General features: G+C 33.9%; 1 protein-coding gene across 3 annotated transcripts in view; it reads left to right on the top strand.

The window, feature by feature from the left end:
* LOC115217935 overlaps window positions 1-27,500 on the top strand; it is a 105,369-nt gene that overhangs the window by 59,669 nt on the left and 18,200 nt on the right. Inside the window, exon 1 of one of the 3 annotated variants that reach the window (XM_036508029.1) lies at window positions 7,524-8,174. The exons of the other annotated variants lie outside the window; for them this stretch is intronic. The gene's annotated coding sequence lies outside the window, so the exon portion shown is untranslated. Of the gene's footprint in view, window positions 1-7,523; window positions 8,175-27,500 lie in introns of those variants that run through there. 3 annotated transcript variants of the gene reach the window in all.

The raw sequence follows: 27,500 nt of genomic DNA, 5'->3' as shown, positions 1-27,500 counted from the left end.
TTATACATATCATGGCTACCGAATAATTGTCACATATTTACAGATAAATTCCTCTATTTACATAATATCGAGGTCTCTTTCATTATTTTGTTCTCTTACCATTTGTATCAATATATATATATATATATATATATATATATATATATATATATAATGTAAACAAGATTCAGCTGAAGAAGGTTGAGACACCTAGTTAGGTTGGAATAAAAAGCACACAGAGCAATTTTTATATGAATACCAACCTTGGTACAGAAGTACTGGCAGAATGATATTCTAGTAATGTATGCAGTTGATTTCACCCAATTGGGTATATAATCCTCTCCTGAGCTATTCAGAAATGTACATTTTATTAAATATACAGTCCATGATATACTTCAGAAGACATGAGGAGCATGTTCTGAGATTAGTGAATTAAAAATAAATAAGTAACAATTGAAGGACAAGTGTCAATCCATTACAGCCTTTTCTAATGAAATTTTCAATTGATAAATGAGTACATTATATCATTATAAATAACTATTTTCCTTCTGATGAATACATGAATCTTACAATCAAAGACATTGAAAATGATTTTTTAGAATGATTTAAAAACCACAGCAAATCCCTTTCCACTAAACTGATTAAATGTATATTGTTTTGGGAAGCAGATTCTGCAACTAAGCTAGTAGCAGAATCACAGAATATGTATGTTGCTGGTGGTTTTTAAATAATCTTTTGGAATTATTTTAAATGTCCTTGATTGTAAGATTCATGTATCCATCTGAAGAATTTTTTATAATGATATAATGCATTCATTTATCAATAAAATTTTTTTTTTCAATGGCTGTAATATATTGATATCTGTCCCTTCAATCGTTACTTATTTTATATATATATATATATACTCTAGGCCGATGAAGGACAACGATCCTGAAACACGGTGTCCCTAGATGCAGTACCGGCAGCTGGGGGTGTTTGTCTCCCCTTCGTATATGTATATAAGGATATAGGGAAAAAATGTGTCAAAGCTATCAGGAGGCGTTCGATGCCTCCTAGGGCTATACAGCGGTGGTGTACCCCCTACTGTCACGTTTTTGTTAGATTGACAGTATACAACCATTCTATCGCCCCACCACCGTACATGTCTCTACGAGAGATTTAGAAATTCAATATTTCTTATATATATATATATATATATATATACATACACACATACATACATACATGCATACATACATGCACACATACATACATACATACATACATACATACATGTGTGTGTGTACATATGTGGCCAGTGCCGCCTTGATTGGCTTCTATGCTGGTGGCACATAAAAAGCACCAACTGAATGTAGCCAATGCCAGTGCTGCCTTGACTGGCTTCTGTGCCCGTGGCACGTAAAAAGCAGCCACTACACTCTCTGGGTGGTTGGCATTAGGAAGGGCATCCAGCTGTAGAAACACTGCCAGATCAGATTGGCGCCTGGTTCAGACTCCTGGCTTCCTATACACCAGTCAAACTGTCCAACCCATGCCAGCATGGAAAACGGATGTTAAACGATGATGATGATGATGATATATATATATATATATATATATATATATATAGAGTACAAATTTGCTATTCATATGCAAGAATGTTGTTGAAAATGACTTCAAAGTTTTCGGCCACCTAAGCCATTGTCAGATAGGCAATCAACAATGTTCTTTTATAAAAGTAATAAATTTGCTCTCTACAAAAGTAAAGAGTAACCCAACATATTAATGAAAAATTGTTTTTATTATAACTAAACATAAAAAACAAGCATTAATATAAATACATGTGTATAACTATATCTATATACATATACATATACAATTATATGTATATATATATATGTATATATATATACATATTCATATGTATATAATTAATTATATGCACATTATGGTTTAGGTGTATACTCCCATGAACTTATGCTGGATTTCATACCTACATAGATCTATATGCATAGCACATGTTCATGAGATCACATGATTCATAAGAAAAGTATATGTATATATTTATGACCTCACAAATCCATGCACCAAGTTTCGCATCAATAATCTATAAGATCACATAAATAATTATATGCACATACACAATCATTGACAAAACGCATGTTGCAAGGGTGTGTATATGTATGTATGTCATTGTTCAGTTTTATTTCAAGATTTCTTGCCAATAGAGAAAGAGCCAGTTTCTAACCTAGATCTAAGACTCCTTCATTGGAATTTCAACATCAACAGGGTATTTTTTTATTTGTATGTATGTATGTATGTATGTATGTATGTATGTATGTATGTATGTATGTATGTATGTATATATGTATGTATGTATGTATGTATGTATGTATGTATGTATGTATGTATATATATATATATGTATGTATATATCTATCTATTTGTCTATGATCTATATCTTTATATATATATAAATATATATATATGCATATATATATATACATACATTTCTCGCCACTCCTTGATTCTTCCATCTATCTACTTCTACATACTCTCTCTCTTCTCCCCCTCCTTAAATCCTTTCTTCCTCTTTTTCTCTCTATTCTCTTCTCATGTGACTGTTGGCTGACTGCTAGCCCTTTTTGTGTTTGACCATGGTCACTGCCACATCGATATTCTTCCCTCTGCCGCAAGGCTTCATTTCCACACACGCCAGCTGAATTCAATTTGTCCCCAGTCGAAAGACGCCTGTTGTTATGTCCTGTTACTATTATTATTATTGTTTTTTATATTTTTGTATTCATATTCGTGTAACATCGTCTGTTTTTCCGTCCTTGTTTCGTATACATTTGATGCTTTCTTCCAAGGAATCTAATGCTCTTAGCTTAGCTTTTCCTTGGGGCTGGCCAGATTGGAGCAATCTCAAGATTAATCTGCCGAAATTGCGAGGATGATCCGATTCTTGACTGAACATAAAAGTCTACATGTATCTATATATTTATAGATATGGGTGTGCTCAAGCATTCCCACATAAGATAATGAAAAAATTATTCATCTTTCATGAACGTAATTTCTTGTAAGAATCCAGAGAGATCACAATGAAGATATTCTTATAAGATATTTCCTATGATCTGTGTATTTATATTAAAATCCTGTTCAGTCTTGTGTAATCTCATGTATTCTCATCCAAAATAAACATGAGTACCAACGCTCCATGTGGCACACTTGAACAATTGTCAAGAGCTCCTTAAGGAAACCATTGGTTGCTTTGTTAAACTATAAATAATGTGTATGTGTGTATATGCATATATATATATATATTTATTTATTTAAACATACATATATAGGCGCAGGAGTGGCTGTGTGGTAAGTAGCTAGCTTACCAACCACATGGTTCCAGGTTCAGTCCCACTGTGTGGCATCTTGGGCAAGTGTCTTCTGCTATAGCCTCGGGCCGACCAAAGCCTTGTGAGTGGATTTGGTAGATGGAAACTGAAAGAAGCCCGTCGTATATATGTATATATATATATGTGTGTGTATGTTTGTGTGTCTGTGTTTGTCCCTCCAGCATTGCTTGACAACCGATGCTGGTGTGTTTACGTCCCCGTCACTTAGCGGTTCGGCAAAAGAGACCGATAGAATAAGTACTGGACTTACAAAGAATAAGTCCTGGGGTCGATTTGCTCGACTGAAGGCGGTGCTCCAGCATGGCCACAGTCAAATGACTGAAACAAGTAAAAGAGTAAAAGAGTATATATACTATATATATATATATATTCTTTTATTCTTTTATTTGTTTTAGTGGTTAGACTGCAGCCATGCTGGAGCACCACTTTTAGCCAAAGAAATCGACCCCAGGACTTATTCTTTGTAAGCCTAGTACTCATTCTGTCGGTCTCTTTTGTCAAACCACTAAGTTAAAGAGACATAAACACACCAACATCTGTTGGTATATGTATATATATATATATATGTGTGTGTATGTTTGTGTGTCTGTGTTTGTCCCTCCAGCATTGCTTGACAACCGATGCTGGTGTGTTTACGTCCCCATCACTTAGCGGTTCGGCAAAAGAGACCGATAGAATAAGTACTGGACTTACAAAGAATAAGTCCTGGGGTCGATTTGCTCGACTAAAGGTGGTGCTCCAGCATGGCCGCAGTCAATAGACTGAAACAAGTAAAAGAGTAAAAAGAGTAAAGAGTAATATATATTATAAAATAATGGCGGTGCCCCAGCATGGCCACAGCTTATGAGCTGAAACTGGAAAAATCAAAATCAAAATCAAATATCTTTCATCTTTCTTTTATCTTTTACTTGTTTCAGTCATTTGACTTCAGCCATGCTGGAGCACTGCCTTGAAGGGTTTTAGTTGAACAAATTGACCCTAGGTACTCTGTTGCCAAACTGCAAAGTTACAGGGACATAAACACACCACCACCAGTTGTCAAGTGATAAAGGGGGACAAACACAGACACAGAGACATACACACATACACATAGATGTATACATATATAAATATAAAGTAGGTACTGCAAATTTAGGGTGAATACTTGATAAGTGTAAGCACCTGTATGCGCCAGCTAGTGGCAGAGGTGAGAGGGTATATATCAAATAAAATCAAAAACAGAACACAAAGGATGTCTCTGTACACGTGTTTCAAGCTTTATAAACGACCTGTTCTTACATCAGTGTATAATAGATATAAAAGATGGTTTAAAGCTCTCTTCAGCTGCATGCATTGTTATTCCAAAGAGTTACATCACACTATAAAAATGTACATGTAGTATTACCCATAATAATAGGTATATCATATCTCCCTGAGAGAGTGTATTTGTAAAATTTCATAACCAAATAGGCGTGTAGGGTATCATTGGATTTTGAAAATCTGTCCATACTGTATCACCAGTCAAAATAGAGTGAATGTTAAATAGATTTGAATGGGTTCATTCGTCTTGTAAGGAAATAGAAATAAAGAGAAGGAAAAGGAAAAAGGAAGGAAAAAATAGGGAGAGCATGGAGAGGAAGGAAAATAGATAGAAAGAATACAGAGAAAGAAGAGAGAAAAAAGATAGAGGGGAAATAGAGAGAAAGAAAAGGGAGAAAAAAGAAGGAAGAAGAGAAAATAGAGAGAGAAAACGTTATATATCTATATGAATATTTATATATGTATATATCTATGTATATACACAACGGACTTCTTTCAGTTTCCATCTACCAAATCCACTCACATGGCTTCTGTCGGCTCGAGGCTATAGTAGAAGACACTTGCACAATTTACCATGCAATGGGACTGAACCCAGAACCATGTGATTGGGTAGCAATCTTCCTACCATATAGCCACGCCTGCACCTAAACATATATAGGTATATACATATATATATATATATATACATATATATATATATATATATATATATATATATATTATATATATATATATAAAGATATATATATATAAAGATATATATATAAAGAATATATATATATATATACATACATACATATACATATATATATATATATATATATACACACACACACACATTTAGGTATGTATATATATTCATATGTGTATCTGCTAAATCCCTGCACTGAGTGTGAATGCATTTGGTAGAGTGAAAATGTAGAAAAGTTCTATGTAATTGTCTTTGTGTTTGTTTGCCAATGCTTCACAACCGGTGTTGCCACTTCTCTCTGTAAACAGATGAAATAAGTACATGAGTAAACTGTCGAAGATGTCGTTTCAGTATGGTTACACTCTAATGTCGGATACAAGGAAAACAATAAAGATTACACATTCTTATACACATACATCATCATCACCATCATTGTCTAACGTCCATCCTGCATGCATGCATGGGTAGGATGGTTGACAGAAGCTGGTCAGGTAGAAAAACTACATACATACAAACATACATATACATACATACATACATATATATATATATATATATATATACATATCTATATCTATATCTATATCTATCTATCTATCTATATATATATATGTGTGTGTGTGTGTGTGTGTGTGTGTATGTATGTATGTATGTATATTAATTTTTGCATTTATACTGAGTTAAAATAAATACAATTTCACATGAAGTTGCAAGAATGATGTCAATAGTAACTGTAAAGTTTAGGTCTGCTTAATCTTCATTAGACTCTGTGTGTGTATGTTTATATATATCATCTGTGTTTATATATATCACCTGGGTTACTGCTGTTTTTATTCAGATTACTAAACAATAAAGATGAAGATATATTTTTTTCTCATAATTGTTTCAAAATATCTATATTTTATTTTTAAAATATTCAAATTGTAATGATGATAGAATTTGGAACTGAAAATCTGTCAATCTTAAAGCACCTCATAGTAAACAATATTCATTGTATAATTTTTTGTTGGTGTCCTAATGAATAAATTGTTGCTGCTTCCAAATCATGAGCAACCAATATAGAGTTGGCCATGGGATTCACCCTGAGATTTGTTAATTGAAATTGAAATACCAAAACTTAGTTTGTCTGGAACTTGAAACCTCTTAAATTCAAATGGAAGGAGAGGAAATTTTAGAATAAAGACATTTTCATCTTTGTGAATGTATATATATATATATATGTGTGTGTGTGTGTGTGTGTGTGTGTGTGTGTATGCATAGATATATATGGATGTGTTTGGATAGTATATAATACAGATATGCAAATCTTGACCCTCACTTGGTGTCCTTAATATTAAAATACCTTGATGCAAATGAATCCTACAAATAATTGTGCGCACACTCGTATGAGTGTGTGTGTGTGTGTGTTGGTATGCATTTACATGTGCGAGTACCTTGGGAATTATAGAATGGATATATATCATACAAAGCATACTCCCATTTAAGATATAAATTAACAATGAAAAAGAATGAATATTCACTAAAAAGTGTGTTAAAACCTTTCAAAACAAAAAAGGAAGAAAGCATGAGAAGATCTAAGTAAATATCGTAAATAACTGATAAGGTTGAATATATGCTCTAGACTATCTTGTAAATAATTTATCTGATCTTGTGAAGAAATGATGTGTGTGTGTGTGTGTGTGTGTGTGGGTGTGGGTACATATATATGTGTGAGTGTGTTTACATATATATGTATATATGTATATATGCATGTATATATATACATATATATATGTGTGTGTGAGTGTGTGAGTGTGTGTGATTGTATATATGTATGCGTGCATGCTCATATGCTCTTTCAGTCTCTTAATATTTCTTTAATTGTGTATATACATGTGTGTGTGTGAACTGTGTGTGTTTGTGGTATATGTGTGTGAGGGTGTGTGTGTGTATGTGTGTGAGGATATACATTAACAAAAGGCATCCATTAGCAGCATTAGACACCTGGAACAAAGAACTTGACTTGCTGAGTGAGAAAAACAATTGCAGAAACTGTAAAATGTCCACAGGACAATGCGAATGAGATCTCTTTGTGTAACTGCGAAACGAGGCACCTAAAACCAATACCCTATAAAGAAGGAGAAGCATTGCGGTTCTTTTGAGTGCAAATACCTTTGAAATTTCATGACATCACAACTCTGGGTAGTGCATGAGTATTTAAGGAGGTAACTGTAACCAGTTCCCAGTGTCTCCTACAACCTGTGAATGCCATTGGCCATAACAATAAGCGTATGACTTCTGCTAGCCAAGCTGTCTATTAGCAACAACTACAATGTATACCACAGAGAATAATGGAGGTAATTTGAAGGTGAATTGGTGTTAGACAATTGACACGGATCTATATGTAATGAGCAAATGTTTGAATGAAACAATGAAGAATTCAGCTAAATGAACTTGCTTTGTTAGACATCAGTAATATCTAAGCCATATTTAAGATGCAAGCATACAGAAAACAGAAGATATAGAGGACTCAGGCATATAAAAGATGTAAAAGACACAGGTTTACAGGAAGGAGATGATATAATTTTAGGCTAAGAGAACACAGGCACATAGAAAACAAAAAACATAGAAGAATCATTCACAGAGGAGATATAAAACACACAGGCTTACAGGAAGAAGATAAAGCCTTAGTATAAAAGGACACAGTATACTGAAGACAGACACCACAAAGAGTTTGTGCCTGGTGAGATGTGAACTTAACACTCAAAGAGAACTTTTGTCAGTTTTTTAGATACTATAACGAGCTTCTGGCTATAATTCAGTCCAGTTACAAATATGTAAGTCAACTTAACATTGTTACATTCACCATTTCATTGTCACACATTTTGTTGTTTCTTATTTTTATTTACAACTCTTATTTGACTGTTGGAACCAATGCAAAGCACATCATTATCTGTTTTGTTATTACATAAGCTAGAATCAGCTGTATGCATGTATGCTCTGTTCTATCTGAAATCTTCCTATAAGGAAGAACCTTGTTTCTAACAAAGCTTGAAAAAAGTCTTACATATTTTTTACTGTTCCATTTACAAATTGTATTTGCATTGTGCAAATTAGCTGGTTGATTATTTTATTGAAATACCTAGCTGATCCAGTTTATCACTTCGGCTTTTATTCACAAAACAAAGTGCATAAATTATTATTGCTTAAATATGAATTTATAATGTGAATATAGAAGTTGGAGGTTTCAAAGCCATTGTTCATATCTTCTTTCATTTTTATTATCAAAGAAATATTCACATCAGTGGGGCAGCTAGCCTCTATGACTACATACATTTTCATGACTGTTCTAAACAACAATATCCTGCTTATGTTTACACTTGATAGAAGTTTTAGTGGGAATATTCTGCCAATGTATATATGCATCTATGTATGATGTTTCTTTGAGTTTGATTTAAGTTCTTCTTGAGAAAGCTCAAGCTGGTCACTAATGAAGTATCAAGATTTTTTGAGTTAAGAGGTTTTCCCAGTGTTTGTAAATATGTATGTATGTATGTATATGTGTGTGTGTGTCTTAATATTTCTGTACCTGTGTATATGTGTGTGTGTGTGTGTGTGTGTGTGTGTGTGTGTGTGTGTGTGTGTGTGTGTGTGAACTGTGTGTTTGTGGTGTGTGTGAGAGATGTATAGAATTGGTAATATTACAGTAATTCATTGTGTTTTTGTTTCTCTTCACTTAGAGATCAGTTGGGCTTCTCCTGCTGATAGGATACTTCAGATTCTAACTTGAATTTCAGCCCCTCAAAAATAGTATCCATGTAATAGTTGACCCCATAAATTTGACATTAAAAATGGTTTAAAAATTCAACTTTTACATGAGTACATACAATATATATGTATTTTGTATGTATACATGTATGGATATATATATATATATATATATGTTTTATATGTATGTATGTGCTTTTTATGTATGTATGTATGTATGTATGTATGTATGTATGTCATTGTTTAGCTTTACTTCAAGATTTCTTGCCCATAGAGAAAGAGCCGGTTTCTTACCTAGATCTAAGGCTAAGCATTATATTTGATAGAGTAATCTGAATGTGTATTTATGTATGCATCTATTCATGCATGTATGTATGCATATATTTATGTATATATGTAAAAAGCACTTAGTCCACTCTGCAGGGTGGTTAGTGTTACGAAGGGTATCTAGCCATAAAAACTGTGCCAAAACAGATAGAAGAGTCAAGTACAGTCTTCTACCTAGCCAGCTCCTGTCAAACCATCCAACCCATACCAATATGGAAAACAGACATTACACGATGATAATGATGATGATGATGATGTATACATACGTATGTATGAATTATATATGCTTGCATGTGTGAACATATCTCTGTATGTACATATCTATATGTACTCATGTAGGTACATGTGTACATGTAGATATGTACTTAGAGGTACAGGTGTTGCATACATGATTGTAAGATTGTGGTTTTGATTCCTGGACCAGATAATACATTGAGTTCTTGAGAAAGGTACTTCATTTCACACTACTCCAGTCACTCAGTTGGCAAGTGTAAGTAATCCTATGATGGATCAGCACCCAGTCCGGTAGGGGAATATTTTATATATGCTACAGAATCCAAGAAACTGGCCTATGACTCAGGAATGACCTTTAATCGTTTTTTTTATGTATACACATGTATACATGTAAAGGTGCCTGGCTTGGTGGTTAGAATGTTAAGCTCACAATCATTAGGTAGTGAGTTCGATTCCCAGACCAGGTTATGTTGTGTTCTTGAGCTAGACACTTTCTTTCACGTTGTTCCGGTTCACTCATCTGTAGAAATGAGTAGCAACGTCAATGGTGCCAAGCTTTATCAGCTTTTGCCTTTTCCTCAGATAACATCGGTGGCTGGTATGCATGGGCAACTGCTGGTCTTCCATGAAACAACCTTGCTTGGACTTGTAGCTCGGAGAGTAACTTTCTAGGTGCAATTCCTTGTCATTCATGACTGAAAGGATCTTTATCCTTTTTTATGTATGTATGTATGTATGTGTGGAGGCACATGGCCTAGTGGTTAGAGCAGCAGACTCACAGTCGAGGGATCACGGATTCAAATCTCACACTGGGTGATGTGTATGTTTCTGAGCGAAACAACTAAGCTCTATGTGGCTCCGGCAGAAGGTAATGGTGAACTTCTGCTGACTCTTTCGCTACAACTTTCACTCTTTCCTCCTGCATCTTGCAGCTCACCTGCGATGGACCAGCATCCCATCCAGGTGGGGAACCTATATGCCAAGGAAACCAGGAAACCAGTCCTTATGAGCCAGGCGTGGCTCGAGAAGGTACAAACAACAATGTATGTATGTATGCATGTATGTATATATGTATGCATGTAAACATGGAGGTTCTATTAGAACAAGCTATACTGCAGTAGTAACCCTGAGAGAAACAGTCATATTGGATACTGGTGCAAAATGCACTCTTATTTATTTTGCTAGAAGGGAGATAAATCCCTGCCACCTCTATCACTGACACCACCAGATCACATGATTTTGCTCTTCCTTGGTCTTGTCAGTGATGAATACTTGACCATCATATATAGCTGTGATCCATTTTCCAGCCAGAGATGTATGGAATCACAGTGCCAGAACAGGTACTGATGTTGTGATTAGGCAGTGAGTTTAAGTGAGGATACATATCACCTTGCAGTATTGATACTGCCTCTGTTGCTAACAAATTTATTCTTTTATTCTTTTATTTGTTTCAGTCATTTGACTGTGGCTATGCTGGAGCACCACCTTTAGTCGAACAAATTGATCCCAGGACTTATTCTTTGTATACCTAGTACTTATTGTATCGGTCTCTTTTGCTGAACTGCTAAGTTACAGGGATGTAAACACACCAACACTGGTTGTCAAGCGATGTTTGGGGTCAAACACAGACACAGAAACATACACTCACATACACACACACAGACATACTCACACACACACACATATATATATATGAGGGGCTTCTTTCAGTTTCCATCTACCAAATCCACTCACAAGGTTTTGGTCAGCCCAAGGCTATAGTAGAAGACACTTGCTCAAGGTGCCATGCAGTGGATTGAACCTGAAACCATGTGGTTGGTAAGCAAGCTACTTACTACACAGCCACTCCTGTACCTACGTACATATATGTTTATGCATGCACATATGCATGTACACATGTATGTCACTATGTATGTACATACATATGTATATATATTTATATATGCATGCATGTATAAAGGTATGTGCGTGTGTTTGAACTAGCCTGTATTGACATATATATGTATGTATATATATATGTATATATATATATATATATATATATATATATATATATATATATATATATATATATATATATATACATATACATATGACATCTGTCTATACATATACGAATTACAGATTTAATTTCTGGAATGATTTACATATTTTTCCAGTCCAATTAATAATTTGTAATTATTCTAATTCTCTAATTACTCACATAATTTCTGAATTTTATAATGCCAAATTTCTCAACATTAACAGACCAATCAGCTAGATAACCAAACTCTCTAATAATCACAGATTTCTATGTTTACAAATTGCTCTGAATATTGTGCTTTTGATTTTACTCTAAATTTCTTAGAATAATTTATATAAAGTGCTTCCAAGCCTTTCTTTGATTAGTTATCTTTCAGGGTTTTTACCTAGTATTTAATGTGATTAAGTGACCTCTGATAATAGTGGGATTATTATGCTCTGGGAGAGAAACTTACGTAGCTGTCAGATTGTCAAATTGATTTTTCCATGAAATAGTTTATTATAATGTTGATGATAACAAGAGTTCTATACCATAGTCTGATGGGGATTGTTTTGGTCACTCCATGAAGTAGTGACAAGTAATTTTATGTAGGTATAAGTATATGAATAGGTAAAAATCACACAAGCAAAGTAGGTAAAATTTGAAGCAAATAGGAAAGAAACAAATAAAAAATGCCATGTGGTGTCACACAAGCAAAAGCATGTGTCCAATAATATAGAAATATAAGTTCAAAAAAATAAACAAAGAAGAAGTTTATAAAGAAGCTGATACCCCAAAGGAAGAAACAGAGAAGAATCTGATGTTTCAAGTGATACCTTTTCTCAAAGAGAAGATAAAAGAATAGAAAAAAAATTGAGAGGCAAAAGAAAGAGAAAATAATTTATGATATCTAAAATGATGTCTATTCACATGGCAGGTCTCAGCCAAAATGGTGATGCATCTGAACAGGTACCAATGCACCTTCTTAATGTCAAGCTAAATCTCCTGTAATTTTCTATTGCTGATTTTGTTTTGGATATCTGATGCCAAGAATGACACATAACTTTACTGCAAAACTATTGAATTTTTCCAACGCTATTTCTTGTGTACCAAATTGTAGGAATGCATTGAATAAGCAGATGTATTTTTTGGATGAAGGCCATGCCTTTATTCCCACAAGTTAACAGCAGAACCCAAACCCTTTGATTTTAATGTAGATTATTACTAATGTAATTTTTATTTCCTCAGTTTTATTGCTAAGAGAAACTAGATGTGTATTTTGTCTCTACTTCTTGTTGATTTTGTCTATTTCAAAGCAGTTTGTTGCGAAGATCTTTGTTGTCTATCTACATAGTAGAACCATTTCACAAAGAATTCAGGGGTTATTTCTTCTAAGTTCTACATTTGTTGAAATAAAATTTACAACTCCTTTGTTGTTAGAATAGTATGGATAATTTTTTATGCTAGGGTTCTTTGATGTCTCTTTGAAACATCCAGAGCTTTTCTACTTTTCACCAAACTCTTCAATTTCTCACTCCCTGTCTCTTTCCCTGACTGGTTGTGGTCTGGCCTTGAAGTCAAAATTCCCATTTTTGAAGTGTGGAAACCAATGGCAAGTGGTACTTTGAGGCATTGCTCTTTCTCCATGCAAAACACAAATCTTATGAGCAGCTTCGACAGGCTTAGCACTGTGATTAAATGCAAAAAGCAAATGGTGTCGAAAATGCTCAGTTTTGTCAACTTCAATTCCATTTTAATGATAACACACAAAAATCAACAAAATTTAAAAAATCAAAACACACTATCTTGTAAAGTAAAAAATTCTTTTTCAAACAACATAAAACATTTTGCCAATGCTTTTCATTTCTGCATGCATTTTTGAATTTGAAAAAAATGCTCATGAATTATTCCTCAACCCAATACTATAGCTTTAGGCCAACCAAAGCCTAGTGAGTGGATTTGATAGACGGAAACTGAAAGAAACCTGTCATATATATATATATATGTACATATGTGCGTGTGTGTGTGTCTATGTTTGTCCCCACCATCACCATTTGACAACCGGTGTTGGTGTGTTTACATCCCCATAACTTAGCAGTTTGCCAAAAGACACCAATAGAATAAGTACCAGGCTTAAAAAATAAGTACTGGGGTTGATTCATTTAACTAAATACTCAAGGTGGTGCCCCAGCATGGCCACAGTCTAATGACTGAAACAGGTAAAGGTATATGTGTGAGTGTGTATGTGTATGCATGTATGTATATTAATATGTATACATATATGTATGTATGTACATGTATGTATATATATATAGAGAGAGAGATAGGGAGTGGGAGAAAGATATACATACAGACAGACAGATACATAGATATGCATATAGATAAAAATGCATGTTACCATCCCATCTTATTTAAGTCTTTCATTCTTACATTGTCTAATGTGACCTCACCATATTTTTCGAGAACTGTAGGATGGAATGAAAGGGAGAGAGAGAGAAGACTACTATTTATTAGATTGGATTAAGGGATCATGCTGATCTCTTTCTCTCTCTCTCTCCTCTCTCTCTCTCTCTCTCTCTCTCTCTCTCTCTCTCTCTCTCTCTCTTCTCTCTCTCTCTCTTGTTGAGTCATTCAAGACAGGTTTTAAGAATAATGCCCCAGTACTTTTGGAGTGGGTTATAGGATATGTGATGGTCTCAACATTTGTTTCCCATTGTGAACAATAGTGATAAGCGAAGTGCAATACATTCGAATATAAAATGGAATCTTGGTCTTGGCCTCGCTTTACCAGAGGCTGGCCTGTTCTATGGTGCACATCACCAAGCTGATTAATATTGATTTTTGCCAAATTAATGGTGATTCGCTAATTAAATCTTATGATATTAATGAGTTTGATAAATGTTCGATTATGTAAATTATCCACTTAAGAATAACCAGTCATAATTACTATGACACACACATACACATGTGCACACACACACACACCACACATATAAACACACACACACACACGCATGCATGCATAAACAAACTCCTTTCTCTCTCTCACTTTCTCACACACATAAATACACTCATATATATACATACAACTACACATGTACACACACATATACAAAATACATAAATACATATAATACACATGCACACAAATACACACTTATGTATGCATGTATGTATATATGTATATGTGTGTATGTTTGTATGTGTGTATGTATGTAAGTATGTCTGTACATATGTATGCATGTATGTATGTATCTATGTATGTATGTATATATGTATATGTGTGCATGTTTGTATGTGTGTATGTATGTAAGTATGTATGTATGTATGTATGTATGTATGTGTGTGGTGTGTGTGTGTGTATATGTCTGTATGTATGTATGTATGTATGTATTAGGCCTGCCCTTTTTACATTGTAATTAACGACATTCCAAGATCAGTTTAACTGATAAATCACTTCGATTAGCACATGCCCCTTCCTTATTATCATACTTCCTCTATTCTTCTACCTCCCCCTCTCCATAATTATAACTATCATTATTATCATTGATATCGTTGTTGTTTTTTGTTATCATTATTGCTATCATTATTATTCTTTATAATCATCATTCAGAAGTTGCATCATTGCTTTGATGTTGCCTAACTCCAAGGTCAACCCTGATCAAACAAGCCTAAAGTCAAAGTACTTTAACCAAGTCTGTCGAGGTTTTTTTTATTCAGCAACTATGTACAGTTACATTATCCAATATGTTCCCTTTTTTTTTAGAAAAAAGAAAAAGGACTACAGATTCAGAACTTGTGGAATATATAGGTAGTACAAAGTGTTGATGTATCTGCATGTATGTTAATACAAGAGTTCATAGAGATATGAAAGAATAATTACAGAATCTATATATTTACTACATAAAAATATATTTTATTCTTCTTCCAATAGAATCAAATTGTAGAAACTAATTGAATGAAGTAATCTATGCAAGAAAGTTCAGAGATAGAAAATGTAGAACAACAGCTAAGTGGTATGTGAGTGTATGTGTGTGTGTATGTGTGTGTGTATTTGTGTATACATATGTGTGTGTGTGCATATATATATATGTGTGTATGTATGTATTAAAGAAAGCAAAAAATAAAGCAAAAATGATAGTGTTCAGTATGCTGGTTCAGTATGTTGGCCATAGGAATTTCTGTTAAAGAGACATGGCTAAACATACCACATACCCACTCTTTCTCTCTCTCATTATTATTATTACTCCTACTGCCATCATCAACACAACTACTTTTAATAAACCGTCACCAACTCTCCCTAAATTTCTTTGTCTCTCTTTCTCTACCTCTCTTTTTCTTTATCTTTCTCTCTTTCTCTCTCTCTCCCTCTCTCTCTCTCTCTCTCTCTGTCTTTGCCACCACCTTTGCCATCTCTACTATTACTCTCACCCCAGCACACGGAATAGTAGAAGTGTCATTGAATAGTGAGAGAGGGGATCAAAGTGTGACACACTGACACACAGAAATTCATTTTGGCATTTATTATTATAGAATACGCTTGCCCAAGGTACTGTACTGTAGGACTGAACTCATGACCACATAGTTAGGAAGCAGGCTCCTCAACCACACACTTAGGCTTGCCCTATGAAAATATATATATTCTGTTATAATTTATTGACTGAAACTTGATAATATAAATTCTTTGGATAATCATCAAATTCTTCAAAGATAAATCTAGGTTACCATAAACTATTACTCACAATGGTTATTTTACACATTCTTTATAAATTTCAGTTTCTAAGCAATTTAAATTTGATAAATTTTCTATCTCCACTCATGGCAAAGCTTCATAACATATGTTTGCATATTTATATATATATATATTTAATGATACAATTATCAGTGATACATCTGTAGTATATAACAAGTTCATTTTATCTGTAATACACTAGGTCTTTGTATTTGCCAATCAGTATTATTTAGAGAAGTAAACTTTAGCTACGTAAACATAAAAAGTATTCCTTCTCTTGCTGTGTTTAATAATTCTAACACCAGGTGTGCGTATACAGTGTAGTCATCACTCACTGTTTTGGTCGGAGTGCATTGGTCAGTAGAATGGTGATAGACAAGGCAGTGAGCTGGTAGAAACGTTAGCATGCCGGGCAAAATGCTTAGCGGTATTTCGTCTGCCATTATGTTCTGAGTTCAAATTCTGCCAAGGTCAACTTTTCCTTTCATCCTTTCAGGGTTGATAAATTAAGTACTAGTTATGCACTGGGGTTGATGTAATCGACTTAATCCCTTTGTCTGTCCTTGTTTGTCCCCTCTATGTTTAGCCCCTTGTGGGCAATAAAGAAATAAGAAGCGTTAGCACGCCGGGCGAAAAGCTTAGCGGTATTATGTCTGCTGTTACGTTCTGAGTTCAAATTTCACTGAGGTCGACTTAGCCTTTCATCCTTTCAGGGGTCGAAAAATTAAGTACCAGTTATTCACTGGGGTCGATGTAATCGACTTAATACCTTTGTTTGTCCCCTCTATGTTTAGCCCCTTGTAGGCAATAAAGAAATAAGAATGGTAATAGATAGCAGGATGGTGGTAGAGGGTAGGTTGGTGATAGTTGCTAGAGGCTGGGTAGAACGTAGAAGGATTGTAGAGGGTAGAATTGGGGATAGATGGTTGAATGCTCAAATGACAGAATGGTGGTAGACTGCAGATTCATGATAAATGGTAGAACAAGGGTAGATGACAGAATAGTGGTAGTTGGTAGACTAGTGGTAGATGGTTGAATGCTCATGGGCAGCAACTTGGTGATAAGTAGTAGAATTGTGGTAGATTGCAGATTGATGATAAATGGTAGAATAGTGGTTGATGGCAGAATGGTGAGAGTTGGTAGAATGGTGGTAGATGGTTGAATGGTGATAGCTGGTAGAATGGTAGCAGATGGTAGAATAATGGTAGATGGAAGATGCTGGCAGATTGTAGACTGGTGGTAGGTGGTAGAATAGATATTGAAGCAAACAAAAATGTCTTTTACTATTTTTAGCTATTCAGCTTTTATATTCTCTTCCATATTTCTAAGTTGGCATTGGCTGACTTTGCCATTTTTATCTTTGGGAAGTTGAAGGCATTATGTACCACACATATACTGGGTTGATTCAATATTCCTGAAAATCAAAATTATTTTAATAGATGGCGGAGGAGGAGGATATAACGAGGAGGAGTGGTGCTGGATGATGATATGATGAGGAGGATATGGGAGTAGTAGTAGTCACAGTAGTTGTTATTGTTGTAGAACATCAACAACAAGGAACAAAAGCTGAAAATGTAAAAGAAGTTCTGTATTCAAAAACTGCCAAAGTAGATCACCTTATTTAAAAAAAATTTTTCTTTCCTCAAGCTTGATAAAATAAAATACCAGTGATGTACTGGGGCTCCTCTCATCGATTATAGCCATTCCTTAAAATATTTGTCTTAAAAGAAAGAATCCTGTTATTTTTCAGTTGTAGACTCCATACAACGGCTGAGATAATTCCAAATTATGCAGAATTTATAAGTCTTTAGAATGTTGAAGCCATATCAGTTTGGACAGTTCCAGACAATGTCTTTCACATAACGTCTGTATCTGTAAACACATTTCCTGAATGGTTTTATACATATTTGATCAACTTATATTTTCGTCTTCCAACTTTAGACACATTATGAGGTGTGTTCAAAAAGTATCCAATTATATTTTTTCTTGTCATAACTAATGCTGCATGGGCAAAATCCTTAGGGTGAGAGGTAACACCACGCTTCCTGTACATGCATGAATATTTTTGTGCTGGTAGGCTGTGTCAGTTCCTGGCTGTTATGCATAGAGTACAGGTGTGTAGTGTGCACTCGTTAGATTTTTGTTTTTATGCAAGATGACCAAACACATCGATCAGAGTCCATAAACCCATGTCTCATCACCAGTGACGATGGTCTTCATGATGTTTGGGTCATGGTTTCCACTATCCAGCATGTCCTGAGCGATTTCCATGTGGAGTTGCTCCTGCTGCTCCACCAGCGCTTTGGAGATGAATTATGCTTTCATCATAGACTTTGGGTTTCCTTTCTTTGTCATCATATATATGTACACACACACACACACACACATACACACAGGCATGTGCAGCTGTGTATGTGTGTGTGCATGTATGTGTGCTTATCTTTATGTTTGTCCCCAACTGGAGTTGTTTTGGTCAAAGAGTCTGAGAATATATGCCAGAGTTAAAAAATAAGTATTTGCTGTGTTTTGATTGGCTAAACACTTCAGGCAGTGCTACAGCATGACCATAGTCAAATAACTGAAACAAATAAGATAACAAAGAATAATACATTTTAGATGCTGGTTATCTATTGATCCTTCATCTTCTCTGAGACAGACCTTATCAATATTCCATATCAGTCTCTGCTTTTACAGCTATTTTCTAAAATTAAACCAAATTTTCAGACAGTAGTGATTTTTATTATGTATATGATATTCAAACTCAAAACTGTTTATTTTTCCTAATTCTCTAGTGAGGCCACTCTCTCTCTCTCTCTCTCTCTCTCTCTCTCTCTCTCTCTCTCTCTCTCTCTCTCTCTCTCTCTCTCTCTCTCTCTCTCTCTCTCTGTACCTCTCTTCTCCGCTCTCTCTTTCTCTGTTTGTTTCTCTCTTTCTTTATCCCATCTTATTTTATATCACACTAAAGTTCTTCCAATCAATCTTGACTGTTTGTGTTAACTATGCAACTACTAAGACCATCGATGCATTAGCAATACTTAGAGATAAGTAGATGAGAGATTACTGCTCTGATACTGTCAAAAAAAGACAAGATACTCTTATTTAAGTGATGTGTCCAACAGACAATATAAACACTGTAAAAGTGGCTGTTAAAATCTCTAAAGACCAGGAAATTGAAATTACAAAGAGCTAGTGCATGGTCACAAGAATAGTCTCTAAAATTACAAGAACATCAGAAGCACAGAGTTGAGATATAATGTAGAGAACCAAACAACTGGTGGGTAAATCTTAGGCATTCAGAAAATAGAGTTTTATTAACAACACTTAAAGAAAAAAAACATGGAGACTTACGAGGGCCACAAAACTATTCTGTAAGGCTAGAGATGGGAAACTAAATTCCAAAGTTACAGAGGACAGTAACACATGGATACACAGACTAGGACTCTGGTGAACACTGAAACTATTTGGATGTAGGTTAGATAAAGAAAGTGTAAATTATTCTCTGACTTCCATAATGCCAATATTTTGCTTCTTTTTCTGGTTTCAGTCATTGGATGGTGGCCATGGTAGGTTTGGATTACTACCATGAAGGGTTTAGTCAAACAAATTTACTCTAGTACTTGTTTTTTGAGTCTTGTACTTATTATATCAGTCTCTTTTTGCTGAACTTCTAACTTATGGGGATCAAGCAGGGCTGGATATTAACACTGGCATTAAGCAAGGGTGGGGTACAAACACAGACACATACACAGATACACACACCAACACACACACACACACACACACACACACACACACACACACAGAAAACATTTTATTGCCACTAATGGTGGGTGAGGGTGCTGAAGCACCTGTATTGCAAAAAATACTGTAAGAAGCACACTATATATATACACTGACAAGGAATATATATATATATATATATATATATATATATACTAACACACACACACACGCACACACACTCTCACATACATACATACATACATACATACATACATACATACATACATACATACATACATACATACATACATACATACATACATACATACATACATACATACATACATACATACATATGCAACAGGTTACCTTTAATTTTTGTTTACCATATCCCCTTACAAGGCTTTGGCCAGTCCAAAGATATAATAGAAGATACTTGCCCAAAGTGCTACATAGTGGGACTGAACCCAAAACCATGTGGTTGGGAAGCAAACTTCTTACCACACAGCCACATCTAAACACATTTTTTAAAATTTACATTTTCTCTCTGTGATTCCAAGAAATTCCAGCACATCGATTCTTTATAGCGAATGATGCATGCACAGAAATGCATTCATTTTCCAAAAGGAACAGTTTTTCTCCTGGTGGCCCAACATTGTTTGAGATGAATAGAAAATAAATAATCCTCAGATTTTATGTTAAGAGTATCCTTCCCCTAGATTGTTGTTCTGACAGACATTAGGAGCCATAGCACTTCCAAAATGGTCAAACAGCATAGGCACTCATTCACCATATTTTAGTAATTCTATGCTCCTCCACACTATTGTTAAATAGTTATTAAACGTGCACAGCCTGAGACCCAATAACAACAACAAAAAATAATAATCATTAGTTCTTTTATTTTTTATCTTTTATCTGTTTTATCATCAGACTGCAGCCATGTGGGGGAGGGCACTGCATTGAAGGGCTTAGTCAAACAAATCAACCCTAGGGATTTTTTTTTCTTTAAGTGTGGTACTTATCCTATAAGCCTCTTTCCCCAAACCGCTAAGTTACAGGGACATGCACAAACCAACACCTATTGCCAAGTGGAAAATAGGGGACAAACACAAACACACACACACATACTCACACATACACAGATATATAATATATATATATATATATATATATATATATATATATATATTATATAATATATATATATATATTACAATTATAAGGGTAAATAATTATTAATTAAAATTAATAAATTTTACCAAGTAGTTTCAGTATGTAAAGAGAACCATTATCGGAAGGAACTTTTACAAAAAGTCTTTTTAAATATAAATATAAATATAATTAAATATAATTATAATTACAATTATAATTATATATATATATATATATGATGGGATTCTTTCAGTTTCCATCTACCAAGTCCACTCATAAGGCTTTGGCTGGCCTGGAGCTATAATAGAATACAATGGCATTGTCCAAGATGGCAACTGAACCGAAGACCTCTTTGTTGAGAAGCTTTCTTCCCAACAGCACAGCAATGTCTGTAATAGTTCTATAGAATAGTTTTATTTCTCCCAAACCATGAAAAAATCATTACAATGGGTGCAGACATTCTTAGTTTTAGAGAATACCAAACATTTCTTATATAATTCCTGCTTACAACAAAATTCTATTCTGATGCGTTCCTTACTGCAAACATGTTATACATCAAACTTCCAGCTTTATCTAACTGGAAAGTTCTCTTTTGTCTTTGAGATTCCATCATTCTATCTTCTGTTCCAATAATTTACACTCAACCAATCTAAAACTACCGCTAATGTCTACAATTCTTCCAAATTTTCTATTGTTTTTCACAATTTCACTATTTGTGCCAAATCACTGGTCTCCTTTTCCAATTTCTCCATCCTTTCATCCAATTATTGCTCTCTCTCTCCTTTTCTCTCTCTCTCTCTCCCTCTTTCTGTCTGTTTGTTTGTCTGTCTATCTGCCTATCTATGTATCTCACTCTCTCCTTTTTCTTTTTCTCTCATTTTCTCATTTTCCTTCTCTCTCTCTATCTCTCTCTCACCATTATCATTACAACAACAACCTTTCTTACTCTTTCCCTCTGACATTCTTTCTCTACCTATACATGTACACACAGACATGCATATCTATATACATATTTATATATATATACACACATATATGTAAGTATGTATGCATGCATATATCCACAATGTCTCTATATCTCTTTCATCATCATCATCTCTCACTCTGCCCAATATACATACATTTATATATATATATATATGTATGTATATTGGGCAGAGTGAGAGATGATGATATGTATATATATTATGTCTGTTTGTATGTATGTGTCTGTGTGTAAACATATATACACACACATATATATTTATATGTCTAATGTGTGTGTGTGTCTTTAATATTCATAATTCTTATTATGTTTTGAGTATATATCAATTCTTGCATGTATATTAGATTACATTATTTTAGCTGTAGTTTCGTGTATTGAGTACTCTGTATCTGTTACATAAAGATATGCTGAAAGATCTATTGGGACACATGCACACACACACACACACACCACACCACACACACACACTCATACACACACACACACACACACTCACACTATATACTAATGCATGTGTGTATACACACACATATACATATATATACATACATTAGTATATAAATATATATATATATACATACATTAGTGTATATGTATATATATAAGCATAATGCTTACATGCATACACACAAACACTTATGCATATACTTCTCAATATATCTCCATTTTTGACAGTCATATTCCCTCGTATTTCAACTCTCAGTTCCACAATCTCACAAGAATAGAGAGATGGAAGAGGAGAGAGAGAGAGAGAGAGAGAGAGAGAGAGAGGGAAGAGGAGAGAGACAGAGGGAAGAAAAGAGAGAGGGACAGATTAATAAATGAAGAAATAGATAGTTAGTAAGAGAAAGAGAGAGAGAGAGAATGCAAACACATGTATACACCTACACACATTCACACATACTGAAATAAAAACATATATGAACGTGTGTGTGTGTGTGTGCATGTATGTGTGAGTGTGTGTATGTGTGCATACTTGCATGCTTATAGTCACACATAGAAATATAACTGTGCCCCCACAATCACATATGCACACACATAAGTTCAAACATACACATAGAAACACAGAAGCAGATATACACACATGCACACATAATCTCACACACACACACAGAGCACACAATTACATATATATATATATATATATATATATATATATATATATATATAGACACACATATATTTATATACATACATTTATAAAATATATATTATGCATATATATATACATATGTGTGTATATAATATATATACACACACACACGTGTGTGTATATATATATATATATATATATATATACATGCTTCAGCAGTACATATACTAAAATTGGAACGATATATATATATAGTCTCAGAGAAATGCACACTGTCTCACACAGAACCACATACACACATGCACGTGCGCACACGCACACACACACACATACACGCATATAGACATTTGCTATATATTATCAATTCTCAGAGCAATATTCTTAACTTCTTTCATGTAAATTAGAATTATCGAAATGAAATAATATTTCGAAGACATAATCTGATAAAGCAAAGGCATAGCTTTACTGCACGTATGCATATGAACATGGACACACACATACACACACACACACACTCTCTCTCTCACTTTTTCACACACACACATACACATGCACATATGCATGCACATGCACACACATACACATACAAACATACATGCACATACATGCATGTACACACACACACAGAGGCACACATGGTGCTGGTGTTTTAAAGAAGATTTAAAACAGCAAAGAACATTAACTGAAACAAATGACTCACTACCAATTTACTTTCTATCCGTTAATGTTTGTGTGTGTGTGCATGTATGTATGCATGTATGTGTGTGTGTATGTATATATGTATGTATGTATGTGTGCATGTATGTATGTATGTGTGTATGTGTGTATGTATGTATGTATGTATGTATGTATGTATGTGTGTATATATGTATGTATGTATGTGTGTATATATGTATGTATGTATGCATGTATGTATGTATGCATGTATGTATGTATGCATGTATGTATGTATGTATATATGTATGATGTATGTATGTATGTATGAATTTATGAATCTATGTATCTATGTGTGTGTGTGTGTGTTTGTTTGTCTCTGTGTGTCTGTGCATGTGTGTGTTTGTGTGTGTGTGTGTGTCTGTGCATTTGTGCATGTGTATGTGTTTGTGTGTGTGTGTGTGTGTATGGAATGTATGTATGTTTGAACATATGTAATTTATGTATATAATGCAAATACATATACACATTTGTGTGTGTATGTGTGTGTGTATATATACACACAAATGTATATTTTATGCATTATATATGCTAAAAATATATTATGTTATATATATATATATATATAAATATATTATTTTTATATATATTATACCTACCCATGTATGTATGTATACATAGATATATGTATGTACACACACACACACATACATGTATGTATGCAGACATACCTGCATACATATACACATACATCTCACATTGTCCGGTTGCTGAATATAGAGGTAGTTGTTTTTTAAAATTTTGTTACAGTAAATGACTTATAGCAAGTTTTTACGTAATTCTTTTTGCTATGTAATATATTTGCATGTATCTTGTTAGGGTGACGCAGGTATTTAAGAGTGCATTTATTGACAATGATAATTTTGTGATTTGTCTTTTATTTCATTTATTTTCTTGCAATTTTAAATTGATATACAATGCATAAAACACAAGCGATTCTAATAGAAATGGGTTTTTGTGTCCCGAGAGCTCTGAGTAAAAACAACACTTCTTGTTCTGCAGTTTGTTTGTTCATGGAAAAGATATCTTCTTGACCCACCATGTGAGCATTCAACAGATTGCCAACCATAAGAGAAACACAGATTTGCCAGTTCAAACTCTAGCAATTTCATCAAAGAGTATTGTTGATGGTCATAGAAAAAGTATTAGAGGTCGATTTTGCTTTCATCCTTTCGGGGTCGATTACATAAGTACCAATTACGTACTGGGGTTGATATAATCGACTTAATCCGTTTGTCTGTCCTTGTTTGTCCCTTCTGTGTGTAGCCCCTTGTGGGCAGTAAAGAAATAAGAAAAAGTATTAGAGGCAACTAATTGTGTTTGAATTGAAAAAATGTAATTTAGGACAGGGATTGGGCAACCTTTATCATGAAGTGGATCTCCTGACACATGTCTCATCATTCGAAAAGCTACACTACTAAAAACAAAACTTTAAAGTAAATATTTCATTAAGCATGATATTCAGAAAGTTCAGCAGGCTGCAGATTGCCTTGATTAGTTTAGGACAGTGGTTTTTCAGCCAGTTTTTGCTTGTGGACACCTTTGAGCCCTTGTTTTCTCTAATGGACCCTCATAGCCATTCATTCTTTTAAAAATCTTATATTTTCATAATTAAATATCATTGGGAATTGTATAAAAGGAAATTGTTAAAATATTTTGTGTATTATAGAACCTATTTATTGCACATAAGCTTCAGCAAAAAAACCTTGTATAGACTTCCAAGGGTCATGTGGCTCCCAGTAGAAAACCACTGGTTTAGGGAAATGTGTAGAATGAAAACATCCTCTCCCTTGTTGCAGCCAAACAAAAATGGTGGTTTCAAACACATGAGGTCATAAAAGTTATGATAGACGTTCTTGTACTGTTACATAGTTTTGGTGTATCTAAGCTTCATAGAAACATGACGTGTGCTCCTACTTTCACTTTCAAATTGTGATGAGAGACAGCAATGGGCTAAAGAGAATTTTCTATTATTTCTTATCTTTTATTTGTTTTAGTCATTCGACTGTGGCCATGCTGGGGCACCACCTTGAAGGGTTTCAGTCTAGTGAATCGACCATAGTACTTGTGCTATTTTTTAAAGCCTGGTAGTTATTCTACCAGCCTCTTTTATCAAATGGTAAAGTAATGAGGATATAAACAGACCAACACCAGTTTACACAAACAGCAAAACACACACACTACATACACTCCCACACACATAATGAGTTGGATGAACTTCTTTCAATTTCCATCTACCAAATCCACTTGCAAGGTTTTGATTGACCTGGAGCTATAGCAGAAGGCACTTGTTCAAGATACCATGCAATGGAATTGTACCTTAAACCATGTGATTGGGAAGAAGATGTCTTACCACACTGCCATGCTTGCACCTCAGAAATTCTCTAAATAGTTGGGCTTAGTATTGATATCAACTGGTTAGTGCCATTTGGATATTTATGAGAGCCAAGATACCACATAAACCTTTCATGCTTTCTTGATGGTATTTCTTGAGCCTTGTTGATGATAATTCTACAATCTTTTTTTTTTTTTGTGACATTCCTACCTGAATGTCAACTGATAGTTATTGACCATTGTACAACTGAAATAAAATTTTGCAAATTTGCAAAACGAGCTGCTGAAACATCTCTCTTAAATGCAATTACTTACTCTTTATATTAAGCACTCTAATAAAAATTAACCTTACTATATAATAATTAATTAAAACATTATTATAATTAATAACTGAAATATTTGAATGTCTTTCTAAATTCATGGCAAAATCTTAAAGTTAAGTGCCCATTAAAATTCAATGAAATTATTTTAGAAGTAATTATAAAATATAATTCTTCAAGGCAAAGATCACAAGTAGAAATACAAATATTATAAAATGGTGCATAACAAATAAAGGACCACTTTAAATCATATTTAATATTCTTATCCTTTAAATTCCAAATGCATTTACCAAGATTAGTAGAATTACATTTTCTTCTATATTTAAAAGAATTAGAATGATTATAAAATCTAGATTTCCAACTAGTAGCAGAAGAACCAATATACAAATACTTACGAAGTCTGATATACTATATACTTCACACTGATATACTATATTCTTCTTTAAACACTGATTTCTTGAAGGGCATCGTGTTTTGATTACACAGTTACACATGGACTTGTTCACTTGTAAACTCCCCTTATAGCTATAAGAATTTCTACTAATGCTCATCTGTTAAATAGGTGTTAAGGTTGGATTATAATTATTATTATCATTAGAATTAATATTAATACAAGGTAAAAGACTAACTATATTATCAACATTTTGATCAATCATAGAATCTAAACCTTGTTCCGAATGATTATCAATAACATTAATTTCACTATAAATATTATCAGTTCTACAATTATTTATAGATTTAGGATTTAGATATTCTTTAATTCCCTATTTATTTTGTAC

Source organism: Octopus sinensis, linkage group LG12 (genome assembly GCF_006345805.1).
Source record: "Octopus sinensis linkage group LG12, ASM634580v1, whole genome shotgun sequence".
NCBI lineage: Eukaryota > Metazoa > Mollusca > Cephalopoda > Octopoda > Octopodidae > Octopus > Octopus sinensis.
This window is presented reverse-complemented; position numbering and strand designations above follow the sequence as displayed.